Source organism: Podarcis melisellensis (assembly GCF_964234715.1).
Source record: "Podarcis melisellensis genome assembly, chromosome: 4".
NCBI classification, from domain to species: domain Eukaryota; kingdom Metazoa; phylum Chordata; class Lepidosauria; order Squamata; family Lacertidae; genus Podarcis; species Podarcis melisellensis.
The window spans coordinates 40,383,072-40,402,785 of NC_138531.1; the positions used below are offsets into that span (position 1 = coordinate 40,383,072).

A 19,714-nucleotide genomic window follows, 5' to 3' on the forward strand; every position below is an offset into this window, starting at 1 on the left:
ACTTTAGCTGGAGAACTGCATTGAAAAATTCTGCAAAGTGTGAATTTCCAAGGATAATACATTTCAGGTTTCATATTTCATAATGTGCAAATTACACAGGCTTGCATCAATATTCAAACTGAATTTCTCATCCACCTCCCATTGCAAGCTATCATCCTAGTTAGAATCATTTACCAGAAATTCTATTAACTCTTCAGAAATGGAACTCTTATTGCTCTTCCTTGCTCCCTTTCTCTTCTACCTCCTTGAAAACTGATCCTATCTGAATGAGATTTCACTCTTGAAATATCTCCCATTGCTTCAAGGCATGCACACAACCTTTCCAGCTGCTGATTTTTAGAGATGCTTCTTCATTTTCATGGATAATAATGCCTTTGCCCTTTCATTGTTTTAAGGACAATGTTGACCCTGGAGGAAATAGGATGAGCAAGGTTTTGAAGTTTAATTTCCCCCCTAAATGGCCCATCAGTAACATACGCTTCTTGGAAATATCCTGCTATTATACATTGCAAAAAAGGAGCTGTCTGAAGTACAAGAACGTATGGTGTTTGGAGTGTGAGATCAGGTCTAGTTACAGATGATCATTCCTGAAGAGCAATGGGAACACCTTCCTCTTAATGTTACCATGGCACCAGTCAGCTCTCCAACCACCATAATATATTCATGCAGTGGGAGGGGATAGAAACTTTGCTGCAGGAGGAGGGATGTCTGCTAATTTCTATCTTGGTGCAAATTTCAGCCCCTTTTCTTAGTCCCATATAAGTAATTGGAACAGTGACATTTACTACATTGGCTCTTCGTTGGTCTAGTCAATTTAAGACTTAAAAAAAAAGAAGGAAAAATAATCTTGAATATCAGAATAATGCTTTTAAGACAGAGGAAGCATTATACTATGGGATTGCATTGCAGGGTTGGTGTTTTGTTTTGTTTTGTTTGTTTTTATAAGGGCTACCTGTGTGTGGTTTTAAGTATATTTTAATGTATGAAAAATATTTTAAAATAACATTTCAGGCAAGTTCCAAAGCTACTCCAAGCGGCAGCAAGGAAGAGTGACTCTTTTTATGCACACTAGGAAAATCTGAATTACTTTACACCCACCACTGCTGCAAAAAAGGGTCTCCTGTCAGTGAGTTTTCAAAGACTGTAAAGGTAAAGGTAAAGGACCCCTGACAGTTAAGTACAGTTGCGAACAACTCTGGGATTGTGGCGCTCATTACGCTTTACTGGCCGAGGGAGCTGACGTTTGTCTGTAGACAGTTTATTTTCTGGGTCATGTGGCCAGCATGACTAAGCCACTTCTGGCAAAACCAGAGCAGCGCATGGAAACGCCATTTCCCTTCCCACTGGAGTGGTACCTATTTATCTACTTGCACTTTGAAGTGCTTTCGAACTGCTAGGTTGGGAGGTGGTACAGAAGAATGGGAGCTCACCCTGTCATGGAGATTCAAACCGCCGACCTTCTGATCGGCAAGCCCAAGAGGCTCAGTGGTTTAGGGGTAATTAATGCTTGCTGTGAGACAGCCATGCTCCTTTCCCCCCCAAAAAATGAGACAGAATTGGACTTACAGGAATTGTGGCTTCTCATGATAAAGTGCACACAGAATTGAACTTAAGGGTTGCACCTGCTGCACCTGAACTTCTATTCAAGGCTCATAAAAGCAACAATTGTTACATAGGCACCCGAAACCAGTGGCTCCTTATGCAAACAGCTACTCTGGTGTAGACTGAAAGCCTCCCTGCTCACATTAATGAAGGTGCACCTCTTCAGACTCCACCTGCCCCTTCAGTCGGAATGTAAGAAGGCAGCAATTTCCATCCTATATTGGTCATAATCTTTTTTTTTTTTTTTTAATAAATTTTTATTGAGTTTTCAATTTTTTTATAAACAAACACACACACAAACACCAAACACAAAAACAATACATATATAATTTTCATTACCCTCTTTCCTTGACTTCCCCACATCTCTCCTTCCCACATTCCAATTTTAATAGTTAATTCAGCAAGTTATTTCCTCTTCTCTCTATTATATTGTTATCCTCTATTCTTAATATTTAGCATCTCTTGTTAGACTCAAATTTACTTATAAGTTATTACACATTAACTCCTTTCTCTAAGGTCGACCTATCTTCTCTCACACGAATCCTCCCATTTTAAACAAAACATTTCCAAATTAAAAAATCATAACTCAAAAATTCTTACTATTCTACTCTCCCCCTCCCTCCCTGGCCCAGTTTCTGTCCCTTTCCACATTTCTATTCTGAAAATCAGTTTCAGCCCGGATTTCTCACATCCGAGGCCCTCAAGCCCCAGTTAGTCTCTCTCCGTCTATTTTGTTGCTTGTTGGCCTTCAGTTCTCGAAGGAGTTGTATCCCAAACTCCCTTTTCTTTCCTTCCGCCAAAGTCGATAGCAGTTGCTGCCAAGGATCTGCCAATCTCCCATGCTCAAACTCAAAGAAAGGGTCCCAGTCATACTTGTTCTTTCCTTCCACCGAATCAGTCCATAGCAATTGCTGCCAAGGGTCTGCCAGTCTCCCATACTCAAACTTGAGGAAGAAGTCCCAATCATGCTTGTTTATTCTTTTATATTCCGGTATTTCAGATGTTCCAGGGGCTTCTTCCTTTGTCCTTCTCTCCTTTTGCAAATTTACGGTACACTGGTCCTGTTCATCAAGTCCTTTATTTTCTGAAGCTGCAGGCTTTTGATTGATACTTTCCATCTGAACGTCCTCTCCTTCTTCTTCTTCCTTTCCCCCTATTTCCAAAACTATCTCTTCTGTTCCGGCTGCCGGGTTATTTTCCAGCTTTTTGTCATCAGCAGAGTTACACAATTTCAGATTCAAGGTCACAAGTTGTTTGCTCATATCTGCAGTCTGTTCTTGTAGAATTCCCACGAGAAAAAACATCCTTTCAATCTCTGCCAGTAATTTTCCTTCTGCAGCCATTGCAATATCTTTTGTTCCCTCCAGGGGGATTGCCAGTCCAATCGTTCCTTTCCAACAGTTCGTTACTTTGTTATTCACAAATACTTTGTTTCCAATCAGTTCAGATACAATATGTCCCCTTTAATCCAAAAGAAATTTTCTAAGTCTCTCAATTCCAGCCTTTAGTTGCCCGTCTGACAGCTCTTTTGACAGCTGTCAAACTTTCTTTCTCCTTTTCCTCGGGCTCACACACAGGACCCTCCCGGGTCCAGAATGAGGGGGGGGGAAATTACACAAAAACTTCTAAAGTTCCTCTCTCCTCTCCAGCACAATAGCTTTTTAATCCAATTCGTGCAAGTTGTTTTTCTAAGCACAAAAGTCTTTCCACCTCAGTGCTCTTCTCCTTGCTTAAATCTTTTTGTGGGGGGGGAGTGTGGACTTCCTTTTAGCACATCCCCCGGTCGTACTCCAATCCAAGGTAAAATTTTAATATCAAATTTCCATTCTACTCACGGGTTCTTTATTTCAGTCCGAATTTCAGGAAGGAAGACAGCGCTCTCCGGCCATGGCTCGCGGCTTCGCTCCGCCGAGGTAGCGATGGACTCTCAGCACCGCGCCGCACCCCAGTCCACTCCGCAGCCTTTAAAAAGGCTCTTCGCGGGTCGGGGAGGGCGTTTAAGGTGCCCACCGAGTCACCAAGTCCGCAGGCTTCAGCGCCTGCGGTTTTTAAGGGTCCCCGTGTCGCCGGCACGGCAAGACCCGTCCTCAGCGGAGCCGATTCCCTCCGGAGCTCGGAGAGAATCCGCCATTACCGGATCGCGCTATCCCGAAAGTCTATATTGGTCATAATCAGCACTGTTTCCATTCCGCTGCAGTTCAGCTTCCACCAAAAACTAGCTGATTTGCATCGCTGTTTGCTATGGTCAAATATAATTAATGATGTAATTGATTTCACACCATTTCCATTCAAAGGGAATGTAAAAATGGGCAGGGGTTAATTATTAACTCTACAGTGGTACCTCGGGTTACAGACGCTTCAGGTTACAAACTCCGCTAACCCAGAAATAGTATATTGGGTTAAGAACTTTGCTTCAGGATGAGAACAGAAATCATGCGGCGGTGGTGAAGCGGCAGTGGGAGACCCCATTAGCTAAAGTGGTGTCTCAGGTTAAGAACAGTTTCAGGTTAAGAACATACCTCTGGAACGAATTAAGTTCTTAACCTGAGGTACCACTGTACATTGTTTGTAGACTAAAAACAACAACAACAACAACAACAACAACAACAACAACAACAACTGGTTGTATTTGCTTGCCTGATTTCATTCCTGACCACTGCCAACTGCAGCAATTTCCGCTTGTGTATCTGCCATTCACACCCATCAGTTAGGAGAATGGGGAGCTTTGGTTGCATGGGAGATCTCTGTGTACATCAGAGCACTTGCAGAGCTTTGAACTGGGAACATTGATTTTAATGAAACATTCTTCCCAATGACTCCGCTGGGGATCACACCTGTTCCCTTTACCTAATAATCTGTGATTTGCCCAATTAGGTGATAGCTTCCCCACATTTTCCTGAAATTGGATAATAAATAAGAAGCTGTGAAAACAACTGCTCCCTTTTCCTCTTAAGTGTGTTCTGATTCTTAATGCTCACTATCTAAGCTTTAGATATAGTAAAAGGGGAATAAGTAATACAAGAAACATGGGGCTAAAAATGATTTTGAAAAGCACTTCAAACTGATTAAGATCAAATCGGCCCTAGTTTTTAATCATTCTTATCACTATTATCACCATTATTAATATATATTTAAATTTATTGCTCTTCTCTCCAAAGTCTGAGGAAAGGTTACAACAATTCAAACTACAACATTAAAAACAGTTTAAAGCTGCTTTTTGTAGCCAGCCTATTAACACATGAACTTGAAAGGATTTCTTCTAGTGTAAAGTAACAAAATAGAATTAGGAAACTAATCTCACTGGTCAGTGGTGAGATACCGACAAACTGTGTTTCCCCTTATATTGAACTACTGTATAGCCATGTATTGTTTTTTCAATTACATTTTCACTCTGATTTCTGTGATGAAGCTATTAAAAGCTATTATAATCTGGCATGGCAAGTCGAGGAAGAAAGAGCCACACACCCATCTCTCAGCCATTAATTCTGTGTACTCTTTAATTAGTATGCACAGTGAATGCTATCCCGGAAGACTTCCAACTGAGTAATGTCATTTTTGCATTAACCCCATTTGCAGCCAACGTAGTCCTATTACTGCTGCTGCTCCTGATAATAATTACTTGCTTATCCTTTCCCTGTCTCCCAGAGAGGGTGAACAGTGGCAGCCAGAAGGAGGAGACCCATTCACCTGCCAGCTTTTCTCCCAAGCAAGAGAGCAGTGTCTGACTGTCCAGGACTTGGATAAACACCAGGTGAGACATTAGGAGGTAGTCATGCACCTGTTTTTCAGTAATGATAAAAGTGAAACCAAAACTCAATAGACTTTAGGGTCCTTCACAAGTCTCCACACCCATCAACATATAGAGAAGCAGAGGAATGCATGCTGCCCCCAGCCATTTTGGTACATTCAGTGTTGGTGTGAAAGGGACCTGCCCATGTTCTGCAGTGGTATGCAGTGAAAATTCTGGTAGGGGAACAATTAGGAGCAGAGGCGCTACTTTAATACTCTGATTTACCAGGAACATTTAGGGTCCACTGCATGCTAGTGATTCTACTATAAGGCTTTTCCATATGAGCAGGAACTTTGGGTTTAACAATGCCTGCAACTTCTGCCTTTCTGCATGCATGTTGTAAACACATGTTCACAACTGCATAATTATTTTATTTATTTCATGAAATTCATACACCATTTAAAGAAACCCTCAGAGTGGTTTATAAAACGATAAAATGGAGCAAAAGTGACAGCCGTACTTTAAAACATACAAAAGTTAACATGCTAAAACAGATTAAAATCACCTCGGCATCTGGGTAAAGGTAAAGGTAAAGGGACCCCTGACCATTAGGTCCAGTTGTGACCGACTCTGGGGTTGCGGCGCTCATCTCAATTTATTGGCCGAGGGAGCCGGCATACAGCTTCCGGGTCATGTGGCCAGCATGACGAAGCCGCTTCTGGCGAACCAGAGCAGTGCACGGAAACGCTGCTTACCTTCCTGCCAGAGCGGTACCTATTTATCTACTTGCACTTTGACGTGCTTTCAAACTGCTAGGTTGGCAGGAGCAGGGACCGAGCAACAGGAGCTCACCCCGTTGTGGGGATTCGAACTGCCGACCTTCTGATCGGCAAGTCCTAGGCTCTGTGGTTTAACCCACAGCGCCACCCGTGTCCCAGCATCTGGGTAGGCTTGTCCAAACAAGAATGTTTTTAGCAGGTTCCAAGTGCCTGCTTGATCTCAAGAGCCAGTGAGTTCCAAAGTGGCAGGGGCTGCCACACTAAACGATTGAGTTCTTACAAATGTGGCACCTACAGTGCCAATTTGAGTGGGGACATGTGGTAAACATCCTTAAGATGAAGGGAAGGTTTGTTTATTTACTTCACTTATGAATCATTTCCTATAAAACATCTCAAGGTGAATTAGCAATTTTTAAAAAATCTAGAAAAACCATCTCAAGTCCAGTGTGGACACAGAGTGGGATAAAATGTATACTTAAAGGACTTGTTAGAAAAGGAAGATCTTCAACTGGTGCTGAAAAGACGACAGAGATTGTGCCTGTCTGATAGGACTGAGAGGCTGTTCCAGAGAGTAGGTGCCACCACACAAAAAGCCCGGTTCTGACATTGTGTGGAATGGACCTCCTGATAGGATAGAATTTGCAGGTTGCCCTCTTGGGCTGGGTAAGTAAGGGATGAGAGGATCAGCTGGGTATACAAGGGATGAGACTGTGTTTTAGACATCCTGGTTGCCAGCTCTATTGTGCTTTGTACACCAGTACTTGCACCTCAAGCTGAGCCTGGCAGTGGGGTGGGTGGCAAACACCCCTCACACAACATGTTGGATAACAGGGACTGCTTGTGCTTGGCCAAATGCCTAGTATCAGCTTGCAGATGTAAAGGCCAGGCTATGGCAAAGCCAACTGTTGATGTATGGCTGACCTGTGCAAGCGTTTTGTGATTTAAAAGAAAAGCAAAAAACATAATTCATAGCTGAGCTTTAATGTGTTTATAATTCTGTGATGTGTTGAATGCACAGCACTATGAAATTGGTAACATTGGTTTGCATTATTAATGCAAAGCTCCCACCCCCACCCCAGCCAAGATTTAGAAAACTGCACTGGTTTTGTTTATTATTCAATTAATATTTTAGCACTCCAAATAGCATGTCAGACAACCTCCTGTATTTACCGCTTGTGTGTATAAGATTTGGCAATTTGCTTCTTTCCCTTTTTATAATCAAGGAAATAAGATATGCCATTAAAATTATGTATTGCTAGAAAGTGTATTTGCAAGTAGCAATGAGTCACTCTCGTGAGTGCTGCATTTGCATTTTGTTACTTACATGCTTTGCAGTCTCACTGGATGAAACGCCTTGACTCTCTGCCTCCTAACACACAGCTTATTTGTGCTGGCATATTTTGGAGGGAATCTACTGCTGTGTCACAGCAATGCTGCTGTTGCTATGGTGACAGAGATGCTTGTCTCTGCTTCATCACCTCTGTCTCCCCACACCCTGCCCCTTTTACATCACTTATTCACCCTGCCAGGGCTCACAAAATGCAAGCAATTTCACTGGGGGTTCCTGTTCTGTTTTTCAGCCACATGACATTATACTACAGTACATTCTTGTCACTTTCTTTCATATAGGTTTATTCATTTTAAAGGCTGCATTGTTACAATGTGAATCTTTATTGTGTGTGAAAAATGTTAGTTTTTAAAACCAGGCTTCATAGGGTTGTTATATGGCTGGAATTTTCCAGATTTATCAGGAATACTGCAGCCACAAGCAGTTTCCGGGCAGAAATTGGCTCAAGTGTCTGAGCCCGTGTCATTTTTGCCAAATTCCCTCAGAAACAGCTCAAAAATGTCCAATTTCTTTGCAATTCTATTGCCCTGTATTGCCTACAGTGCAATTTTCTGCAAGCTTGCTTAGAATTCTGACCCTGTGTATTTAATAGTAAGGCACAGGTAAATGTGCGTAGGGTTGCAGACTACTTGTTTCAACTGATATATTAAATTACATTCTACTTTCCCATAAGGTAAGTCACTAGTTTGTAGAGTTCTACAAACATTGGGAGCAGCTTTAGACATTAACAATGCTTAGCAGTACAACCCTGTGCATGTCTACTTAGAAGTAAGCCCCGTTTAATTCAATGGAACTTACTCCCAGGGAACTGAGCCCAGGACTGCAGGCTTGACAATCCAGAATGACTGGTGCTTCCTGGTCTTTGCTCCTATTTGTCACTCCTGCAGCCGAACTCATATATCACCTCCTGGGGTGAGATATATGAGTTCTGTTACAGACATTACAAATAAGCCAAGGAGGACATGAAAGCTAAGCCACTTGCGCTTCCTGCCTCCTACCACCTACAAGCTTGAAACCTTTCTCAGCCACCACTTGAATTTGCCTTGTGGGGGAATTATGAGGCCATTATATTCAAGTTAAGACTAGATTGTACCATTAAAGAATACATCTCCACCTTAAAATTTCATCTTATCCCGAACTTAAAAAAAAAATAATGTTCCAGTAATTATTTTCAAAATTAACAAATTCTTAAAAAAACAAAAACATAAGCTGTAGATGTTGCTTCAAGGATATAGATTTTTAACACTGTAAATGAATCCAGTCCTTGAGCTGCCTTGACAGTACATATGTTCTCACATGCATTTTTAACAGCCACCTTGTGCTGGAACCTTAAGAAACAACATTATTATTATTATTATTATTATTATTATTACTACTACTACTACTACTATTACTATTATTATTATTAGCTCTTCACCATAACGTACCAGAGTAGGTTACAGCAATGCAAAATATGCACTATTAAAATCAGTTAAACAATTTACAATAAAAATATTAGGCTTCTAAAGCTATAGAACTGAAGCACAATTCAAAGTGTTGTTGCTGTCCTTTCAACCCCTAAACGGAATCGGCCCAGTATATCTGAAGGAGCGTCTCCACCCCCATCACTTGGCCAGGACACTGAGGTTCTCCTCTGAGGGTCTTCTGCTGGTTCCCTCACTGCGAGAAGTGAAGTTATAGGGAACCAGGAAAAGGGCTTTCATGGTAGTGGCACCCTCCTTCTCTTCAGATGTCAAGGAGATAAAGAATTACCAGTATATAACTTTTAGGAGACATCTGAAGGCACCCCTGTGTTGGGAGGTTTTTAGATATGCTATAAGTCGCCCAGAGTGGCTGGGGAAACCCAGCCAGATGGGCGAGGTACAAATATTAGTATTAGTATCAGTATCAAGCGTCAAAAGCCAGGTGAAGGGGTGTGCCTTCAACATATGATGAAAGCTGCACTGTGTAGCTGCCAGACATACCTCTGTCAGGAGGGAATTCTGCAGCTTAGGGGCTACCACAGAAAAGGCCCTCTCCTGGGCTGCCACTCCCCCATAGTTCACTCTGTACGCTACTGTTCTACCACATGTTGCCACTGTCCTGCCATATTCTTAAGGTAGTCCTTTGTGCATCTCCTTATAGCGTTACACACCTTCCTGTCAACCATGCATCACAGCACATCCAAGGGAACAGCCAAACAGTTGCTTTATTAAACAGGTGGTCATCAGGACTAGATCTTACACAGAACCAAACTGGTAGAGGGTTGAAACACACACACTCTAAAGCCTACTTACTGAGTCATTGAACAATAGTTGCATTCAATCTCTTTACATGCCATACACCAGGCTTCCTCAACCTCGGCCCTCCAGATGTTTTTGAGACTACAATTCCCATCATCCCTGACCACTGGTCCTGCTAGCTAGGGATCATGGGAATTGTAGGCCAAAAACATCTGGAGGGCTGAGCTTGAGGAAGCCTTCCATATACCATGTATGGGGAGATCTACCTGGCTCCATAATTTGCTTGTCTTTTACAATACAGTCAAAATAAGAACTAAGTCCAGTAGGCTTTTAAAAAACCAAACTGATGATGGCTTTGATCTGATTGATTGATTGATTTAGTTTATTTATGTGCTGTCTTTCCGCGGTGAGCTGTGCCAAGAGCAGCTTACAATAGACATCCACTTCTTATCAAATGCAAAAAGTGGAGGTTGGGGGAGAAAGCTGTTTACAAAATGTATCAATACATTCAAATAAGACCAGAAAAATCCAACCATTGTAGCAAATATAGAATAAATTAAACATGACAAAAATAAGAATCTAGGCTTAAATATATAAGTAAAGCAAAAAAGGAAGTGATCAGATAAAGAAGTTCCATCTGTTGGTGCACTCCAGTGAGCCACAGCACCCTGGCTTGGATACAGTTCAGAGTGGGAGGGGTCTTCTCCTCAGGCTAGATGATGTTCACCTGGCTCCCTCAACTCTCTTCCAAGGGAGGCTAGCAGCTGCAGAAAGTAAATGCTGAGGATGGCAATGATGATGAGTCTTCTTGCCAGCCTCCTGGAAATTCCAGCTGCCAGTCTTACCACACTCTACAGGTCTTACCACACTCCAAAGACCCTTGACAGCCTAGTTTAAATACAGTGGTACCTCTGGATGCAAACGGGATCCGTTCCGGAGCCCCATTCGCATCCTGAAGCGAATGTAAGACGTGTCTGCGCAGGTCGCATTTTGCCACCTCCGCGCATGCGCGTGACGTCATTTTGAGCATCTGCGCATGCGCGAGCGGTGGAACCCAGAAGTAAAGCGCTCCGTTACTTCCGGGTTGCTGTGGAGCGCAACCTGAAAATATTTAAGCTGAAGCGTATTCATCCCGAGGTATGACTGTACTGTTCAGAGAGGGAATGCTGATTGACTTTTGATGGTGCTGCTTCTATTAGTAGTAGTAGTAGTAGTGGTGGTGCTAGTAGTTGTATTACTGTTGTAATATACAATTACTGACTCACACTTGCATACATGAAAGGGTTAACCTGAGCTCAGGTTGCCAGTGGGGGTGGAGCTTAGCAGGCTTTTGTTTCCTCCCTCCCATTTTCCCCCCCACTTTATGCTTCCTGGAACAAGCAAGGAGCCATACAGCCAGGGGCTCCCAGCTGCAAGAAAAGCCAAGTGAACTGAATCTCTCAAAAATGGAGATTTTACAGCCTCCATCCTTGCTAATCCAAAGATTGAAAGATCCTTTTTGTAAGGAAACAAATGTCTTTTTATTTGAAACTTTCTTCTTCTTTGTTTTACTGCCAGTGGATGGAGACTTGGTTGCTGTAACTTCTGGAAACTGTGAGTAAAATATTCACTTATTTGGAAAGTGAAGTATCCCAGCCTAAGTATTTTCTTAAGGAATGTTTGTTTAAAGATGGCTGAGGGTAGATATAAATTGAACCAAGTTTTAGTATGCTTGGAGTAATCATCATTGTGCTAACCCTGCTATGAGAGAGTAAGAAGTTCTCTTCCAAACCTCTCTTTCCAACAACTGCTACATTTATTTGTTATATATGTCTTCGTACACTGATTATTTTAATAATTATAAATAGTTTATTTTCACAGTATATTGGGCTCAGTTAACTGCTTTGAATATGTAGTGCAGAAAAGTGGGAGGAGCACATACAGAATACATAAAATTACAGTGCGAAACCATGCCTATCTATTCGGATATACAGTGGTACCTTGCAATGCCTCATAAGATGAAAAACTCGCAGGACGAAAGAGTTTTTCGTGAATTTTGAGTTGCTTCGCAAGACGAATTTCCCTATGGGCTTGCTTCGCAAGACGAAAACGTCTTGCAAGTTTCAATGCATTCCTATGGGAATTTGGTTTCAATGCATTCCTATGGGAATCCATGCTTCACAAAACGAAAAATTCGCAAGACGAAAAAACTCGCAGAACGAATTAATTTCGTCTTGCGAGGTACCACTGTACAGTAATTACCAGTGGAAGGTGTTTTGGATTCTAAGTGTGTTTTGGATTGCTTCCTTGTGGCCTTTAAATGTATATCCTTCTTTTCTACAAGTGGCTTGCATCGTGTTAGAAAATACTGTACAATGAGCCCCAAGTACATGAGTCAATGGTCAACATTATTATTTATACCCTGCCCTCCCCAGCCAAGGCCGGGCTCAATATACTAAACACACACACACAAACCATCCATAAAATGAAGGAATATGTGGTTAACTGGAGTTACGAATCATTAAACGTCTTTACCTTGGAAGTAATAGCTGGAACTAACCTTATTTCCAGAATCATTGATTAGAATCATGCAAATGAGGCAAAAAGAAGAGACCAGCACAGTTATTTTTGTCTAATTTGCTTTTTTAAAATGTCCTCTGCTTCTGTTTGACTGACATAAGTTACTGAGGAATAACATGTTCCACAATGATATTCTCCAAGAGGTCACATAACGTAATGTTTTTTCCAGCCTTCTGTCTGCCTTTTGTTTAAGAAGATAGGAACTTGGCTGTCTATTTTTCTCCTGACTACTTTCAGGAAATCTACCTATGATGAGTGAATGGGATTCAGCTGTGGGGGAGAGATTCATTTTTAACAACATAATGAAATCTAGATGAACTAATAATAAAACTCACAGCCAAGAACAATGTGCCTTTAACCCACATTTTAGTTCAATTAGATTTGGGGCCCCTTTTGCCCCCCTATCATGAATAAGCACTTTTATTATTCAAAACAAGCTTCAAAGAGCATTACATCCTCTATAGGAACAAAAATTCAATTGGTGTTTAATTCAGTGGTAGCATGCAAATTTAAATTCCCATAAGGAGAGGACTGTTAATGCTGTTTAAATTGGTTGTAAATTACAGATGATACACTTGGGATTCCAAGCCCAGATTGGTGGAGTGTTGCCTTATGAATCCATTTCTTGAACTTGCTGTGCATTGAATTGTGAACAATAAGGCAATGAGAGTTGTTATATACCTGGACCTCAGTACTTTCGTACATTAGTGTGCAAACTGCATGTCCTTGGGTTGTGGTGGTGGGAATAAAGCATTCAGCTCAACACCCTTGACTTTTTTTTGTAAAGACAACTATTGCATCTTTACACAGCTGTGTATCTATGTAGCAAAAATTATCATGGGGAAATAAATATTTATTAGAAATAATAGGATTATTCTAGCTCCCCGAGAGGTTGAAAGGCAGTTATTTTCTCAAATCTTTTTCATTCCTAGAGCAGTTAGATTGGCTTCCTTGTTGTTCTTCCACTCGTGGGTGAAGACCTTTTTATTCCAACAGGCCTTTAGGAACTGACGGTTTTTAATGAAAGGGTTACTGCTTTGTTGTTGTTGTATTCTGTATTCAATATATTTTTATATTGTTTATTTCTGTTACTGTTTTATTACTTTTTGATTATTTTTTCCTATGTTTTTAGCCTTTTCTATTTTATCTGTGTTTTGGTATTTTTATGTGTAAGCCGCCTTGAGTCCAGGTCTAGGGAAAAGTCAGGATATGAATAAACATCTTAAATAAATAAGCTATCAAAGAGAAGCGTGAAGCTCCAACTGGTGCTGAAACTGAAAACCTACTCTGTAAAAGCTTCCAGCGTTTTCATAACACTTGGAAATAATTCTCCTCTGAGGGCAATTGTTTTGATGTTCTTCTTAACTATTCCTTTGCTTGCTTTTGGTAAAAGCATAATTAGTAGGGGAGTGCAACTGCCCTGTGCTGCTGAAAAATGAGGTGAATTGGGGTGATTTTTTTTTCCTCTGGGTCAACAAAGATCACAGAGTAGGCTCAGGGCTCCTGCAAAGCCTCATGTTGCTCTAAGGTTCTGTTTTTCTGTCCTCAGTCAGAGGTAGACTTTGGCCTTTTAAATTTCAACATTGCTCTGTGCAAGGCCAAAATCTGGTGCCTCCCCTCCCCCCCTTGCCTTCTGTTCTCCTCATGCAGTATGTCATAGTTGTGGCACCCTGCAGCACCCCCTCAGCTCAGTGCAGGGGAACTGGCCCTGCTCCCTAAACCTACCTCTTCCTCAGAAAACTATATTGCTATGTTTTCATGTCTGTTTGGACTTTGCCTTGAAGTGAGGCTGTCCAAATAATGCCTATGGAGTCCACTACCATTTGGCTAGTCTGTCTTTTCAAAGTATTACTTTGTTTGAATACTTCCCAAAGTAGTTTTAAACAGGAGCGTTCAGAATATGATGCATCTCCAAGAACCAGACCTCCCTCCCTCATGCCAAAAAGCAAAGCCATCGTTCCCAATGTTGCTAATCTGAATGGAAGACTAAGGATTAGATCATTTGTCTTAATGAATATAAACAACTTTTTTATATATAAAGAAGTTGTGTAGTAGCTGGGCTGAGAGACATTTACAATGCTGGGTAATAATTAAAAATGTGACAGAAGTGTATGTTCTGCCCTCTCCTCCAGACTTCTCTCCCTAACTTTTTATCATGGATTTCTAAACTAAGCCTTCTCACTCTCTTTTCAATTCTGCATTCAGTTTTGCAGCTTGGACATTTGCCTCTGCAGTATTTGGCTTTTCTGTCGTCCGTCCGTCCCCCGTCCCCCGTCCCCCCTGAGAAAGGGGCAGCCCCCAAAACCCTATCTTTTCAGGCAGTAGGAAAGAGGCCCAATTAATAATCTGGGGACACATTTTTCATTGTGAAAACTAAGCAGGACTCAACCTGGTCTACATAAGGGATCACGTAGGAGGGCAGTGTAAGAGCTTCTTGAAATAAAATAAGAATGAGAAGAGTAACAACACAAGTTTAATGGAACTAGTCAGGGTAAGAGCAGTAGGATCACGTTGAGCTTGTCAAATACTTTCATTATAGTGATGTCTGTTGGATCAGGAAAAGGTGTGAAAGGAATACACAGGGTTGAGCCTTTGCACACAGCTATTCCGGCATCTAAGTTCACTGCCATTGGGAAGAATTGAGCAGAGCTTACACAATTAAACAGCAGCTCCTTTCCTCTGGAATAAAATGATGCCATAGAAGCAAACAGTTGTATCAGAAGTCTCTGGGCTTTTACGTCAGTGCTTCTGCGAACTGGAAAAGACAGGGCAAATTACTGCTTCCGACAAATTGGGAAAGGACAATAAAATTTGCTTCTCAAATGCCAGGAATTCTGAGCATGCAAAATTCCCCCAAAGCCTCTCCATTTCCAGAGAATAAGGCATCAACAGTTGCCCTTTCCCAGCTTTCAGATGATTGAAATACGATTGAAAATAAAGTAATTGTATATTAATACAAATACTACACTGCAAGATGGTGAATGCATTCCCAGAACTGGCCAACTTAAAAGGTTCTCTGTTAAACCCAAGCGGTAAGAGAGCTGTCAAGTCTGTGCCTACTTAGGTAGTTTTGAGACGGGAAGCTGGCCAAGATGCAACCAGGACTTCAGACCACAATCAGTATGGCCCTAATTTAGCCCAACTCCCTGCAATGCAGAAATCTTTTTACCTAATGTGGGGCTCAAACCCACGACCCTGAGATTAGGAGCCTGACTGTGACACTGTATGCAGAGGTCAGTGGGTTTAACACAAGGCTAAGGATCTAGAACAGTGGTTCCCAATTAGCTAAGTACTGTAGACCCGCTGTTTTTCAAAAGCCAAGTCATGGACCCCCTACTTTTAATATTTTTGATATCTCTATGGTAGTTTTTGTTATGTGAATGGTGCCACAGACCTCTACACTGCTCACCGTGCCTCCATTACCGCCAGCAGAGATGCCAGTGGTGCTGGCATTGGTTCTCCACCGGTGGTAGCAGCAGCAGGGCAGATGGGGCACTCATGGGGGCACTGCCTCAGGGACTTCCACTGCTTGAGGCGGCTGCTTCACCTGACCTCATGGGTGGGCCAGCCCTGCTTCGTACATATTTTATTTTCATTTGACGCTCACTCACTCTCCGTATCCTTCTCTCAGAGAGCATCTGGATTGCACCTTGGTCATTTAACCTGAATTGTGTAAGGATGAGGCAGTACATTGTGCCTGCTGTTATGTACTGAAGTTTTCACTCTGGGCCATCAGGGGGATACTGTAGATAGTTTTCACTCAGGTCCACATATGCAAATAAGGAATTGAAAGTCATGTTCAGTGACTGGAAAGTTGTTACTGTTGCGTTGTAGTGGAGCTCTATATAAGCAGGCTGGCTGAACCCTTCAGTTCTGTTCTATTATGGCCTGTGAATAAACAAGAGTTGTTGAAGAATCGCTGTGTCGTCTGATACGTTCACCTACAACTTAACACTTGCACCCTATGATGAACCAATTTTTAGCATCTCCTCCCACTCTGGGGCTTTCCTTTACAGAAAAGTTCATCATCTCATCAAAGCATAAGCATTGGCTTGCTGGATTTCACTAAAGCTATGGTTGGCATGCCTGATAAAGCAATGCAATTTTAGTTGCTCTCTGTTTCTCTGTTTTCCTATATGAAGTTCGGTTTGCCACATTTCCACGTCAATTTGAGGTGTGTGTGTGTGTGTGTGTCTGTCTGTCCATGTCCACATGAAAATTTATCAGCATTTTACTGTTAAATTATCCTAACATACACTTCTGTATCCAGTTCTATCCAATAGGCACCTCTTGCAAGCATTTCCCTCCAACACAATGCGTTTCGTGTGGCATATTCACTGGTATATTTTTATGCGCACTTCCTGCGAATATGTGCATTTTTACTGTTTTTGTGGAATACGCACATTTCCCAAAAGCAATTGTTAGAAAACTGCATTGCAGACTTTGGGCAAGTGAGAACTTTGAAGGCGAGCTGTGTTTCAATTTGCGCACTGAATCCTACCCAAGTGTGCCATTAGCTTCAATAAGTCATCGTATCAAAATACTCACATGTTCAAAATTGGTGTATACTCTTATTTGTATTTCCACTGCAATAATCAGCAGAGAACTAAGATCAGTTCATCTTGTATACTTAACTGCATCCAAATTGGCTGTAGTTCCTCCCTGTTCACCCGAGGAAAGGCTGCCTCATCCATGCCTTGTTTATTCCATGTGTGTATGACCTTACCCTAAAAGCTTAATGCAGCACATCTACTTGTGTTGAGAGTGGGCAGTGACAATTCCATAGTTAGCCACAGCTTAAAGAGACTGTTGAGAGGATTTCAGGCTCATTAATAACCTTTCAAAGTGTTATCTCAAAAACTATATTTACAGCTTTCCTTAAATGTCGCAACTTACTTGCCGACTTTAATGCACGCTTGTCCCATGGGTTTCTCATCCATTAAGATAGATTAAGTGACTATTTCTAATGCACAATAGTAGATTTTGTCGCCCTGCAGTTCAGCGCCCGACTGTGGCTGCCTGATACTCAACCCCTCTGAATCCCCGCTGAGAATCTAAGCTCTGTGAGCTGTGGTGAATGCATTTAATCTACATAAAAAGAACACAAATTGCATGTTAGCCTTTTTTGAGCCTAGTAATCAGCGCGGTTTACCTCATACGTTTTCTCTGCACTTTGAAGAGGTTGCAAAGGATTTTCCCCTCCCTTCCCCCGCCCCATCCCGCTATCAGGTATAAGCAAAATGCTTGCCTGCTGACTGAGCCCGGTGAATGGCTCCTGTAACTTATCCATTGTTCATATTTAATGCTGACTGGAGCCCTGCTGTGCCACTGATAACAATAATATGTAAGGAGGCACACGCTGTGCTATTTTATTCCTGCGCCACCTAATAATTTGAAATTAAATTTGTTAATTAAAACGGGAGCTGTTAAAATGAGGCTCCAAAATTGCCAGATTATACGTATCCTCCTTGCCTCAGTGGGAAGATAATGCTTGGTTATTTATATAGTCTGCAATGCACAGAACCCCATTGACATTGTTGTCAAAAAATCCTTCATTCCACTTAGAACAGTTATATTTGCATAATAAGTTTTCTTTTAATATCGAATGTACACAAGCACACAGAAGAACAAAAAAGCGCATGTAGTTTTTGTTCAGTCATAACTAAAGAGGAATAAGAAGCTGTCAGGCCCTATTTACTTTGAAGACCCATCAAACTGAGTGGAACTCAGAGCTAAATTTCCTTCAAGATCTAATTGTAAGGCCTAAGATTTTTGCTGTCCAGGAACACAGATTTTTCACTCCTCCAATGTTGGACCTTTATTGTAGAAAAGCTTGTTATCTCATTACACCATATGAACATAAGCAATTGCTTGGTGGATTGGTTATCCTAATAAATAAACGTTCTCATTATATTTTGAGTGTACATTATATGTTGCAAACACCAAACATAAGAGCCAACACTGCTGCTGTCATTTTTGAAAACTATGCATGCAAACCTCTGATAATTTTATATTCTTTGTCTCAGGGTTGTTAGGGCCTTTTCCAATGGCTTTGTTGACCCCAAAAGCCTATTGTTAGACACTCGAATTATGTCAGATCACCCAGGGAAGGACATTTATGCCAAGACAGCCTAAAGGTGTATGTTTAACAAGATGGCGGCGTCATAGATTCCTGACAACAAATGGGGATGTTTGTCCAAGTTTTTAGATTTTTTTTCACATGTGTTGTCCACTGTGCAAGTGGTTATGTAAATAAGTTTTAACTCTGTCCAGGGGGCTCTGTGCCAGGATACTATTACAAATAATATAAAGAATAACTGGGTATTGTAAAGATGCCATCAGATCTGGTTCTTCAATATGTTATAATCAAAGGGAAAGATTTTATAAAGAACACATTGTAATCCAGCATATTTATATTTATTTAGCTTGTTTCCTGCTTCACATTTTAACAGAAATCTCTTTAAGTGGTTTACATATCACTCGTACACAGTAAAATCAATATTAAATAAATAAGGTACAATGCAAACTCCACATTCAGTGTGAAAAAATACTACTACTACTATTGCGGTGGTAATAATAATAATAATCATCCTCATTCTCATCCTCATCCTCATCATCGTTTCATGTTTTAAATAAGCAACAATAAATATATCAATCTTCCTAAGTAAAATAAATGTGCATATGTAAATTGTACATGAATCATCAAAATGCAATGTAATTACAGGATATTTATAGAAAATCTCATATATATCATAAATGGGAACCACACTTGTCAGGGGCTCAGGAGCAGAGGCACAGGAGAGGGAGGAAATGGAGAGCGAGGGGGAGGAATCCGAGGGGAGCGTAGGCGATGACAGTGGTCCGAGGGATTCCCTGAGTCTCTCCAGCGAATCGGAAGATTCACAGAAGGGGGCGTCTATGGCCAGGGCAAGGAGGGTGCCAAGGGGGACACCCCAGAAGGAAGGGGCCAGAGGGGACTCAGAGAGCAGCAGTTGGAAATCAGGACCAGCTTCCCCACCAGAGCGCAGTGGGGGGGAGGAGTCCCAGGTATCGGGACCAGGGTGTTCACCACCAGCGAGAGGAGATGAGTCAGGATTGACCACGCCTCCATCGGAGAGCGCGGAAACGGTCAAGAGGAAGGTTGCCCACTGGGCGCGCGCGCCAAGTTCAAATGTACAGGCGAGCGGCACAGCAGGTAGCCCGGATAGGGAACCAGGTCCTAAAGCCCGCCGAAAGGAGGGACAAGAGTCAGGGGGGTCAGCGTCAGAGGAGTCCAGGAAGGAGGAGACCCCGGGGGGCAGACGGACCCAGAGGAGGAAAGAACAACGGAAGAGGTGGAGTAAGGCCAGGGTCTTAAACTGGTGTATAGGGGGCGGAGACTCAGACGGAGCTTCGCCGGTCTAGGTTCTAGACGTAGAGCTGCACGCTGCGGCTTGTAAATGGAAACTGAACTTCAATAAAGACTTTTGTACAT

At 41.9% G+C, this 19,714-nt stretch overlaps 1 protein-coding gene and 1 long non-coding RNA gene across 4 annotated transcripts in view; one reads left to right on the forward strand and one right to left on the reverse strand.

The window, feature by feature from the left end:
• Positions 1–19,714, forward strand: part of RAI2 (retinoic acid induced 2) — a 98,302-nt gene that overhangs the window by 25,730 nt on the left and 52,858 nt on the right. For both annotated transcript variants that reach the window (XM_081907631.1, XM_081907630.1), the window contains exons 2-3: positions 5,250–5,353; positions 11,239–11,274. The gene's annotated coding sequence lies outside the window, so the exon portion shown is untranslated. The remainder of the gene's footprint in view (positions 1–5,249; positions 5,354–11,238; positions 11,275–19,714) is intronic.
• LOC309368234 lies at positions 15,458–18,513 on the reverse strand. 2 transcript variants are annotated; one of them, XR_014167660.1, is made up of 4 exons: positions 18,238–18,513; positions 17,137–17,328; positions 16,876–17,046; positions 15,458–16,128 (listed from the first exon to the last, which is right to left on the reverse strand). It is a non-coding gene; the product is annotated as an uncharacterized lncRNA (long non-coding RNA). The 2 variants fall into 2 exon arrangements; XR_014167661.1 differs by lacking the exon at positions 15,458–16,128 and having other exon boundaries at positions 16,744–17,046.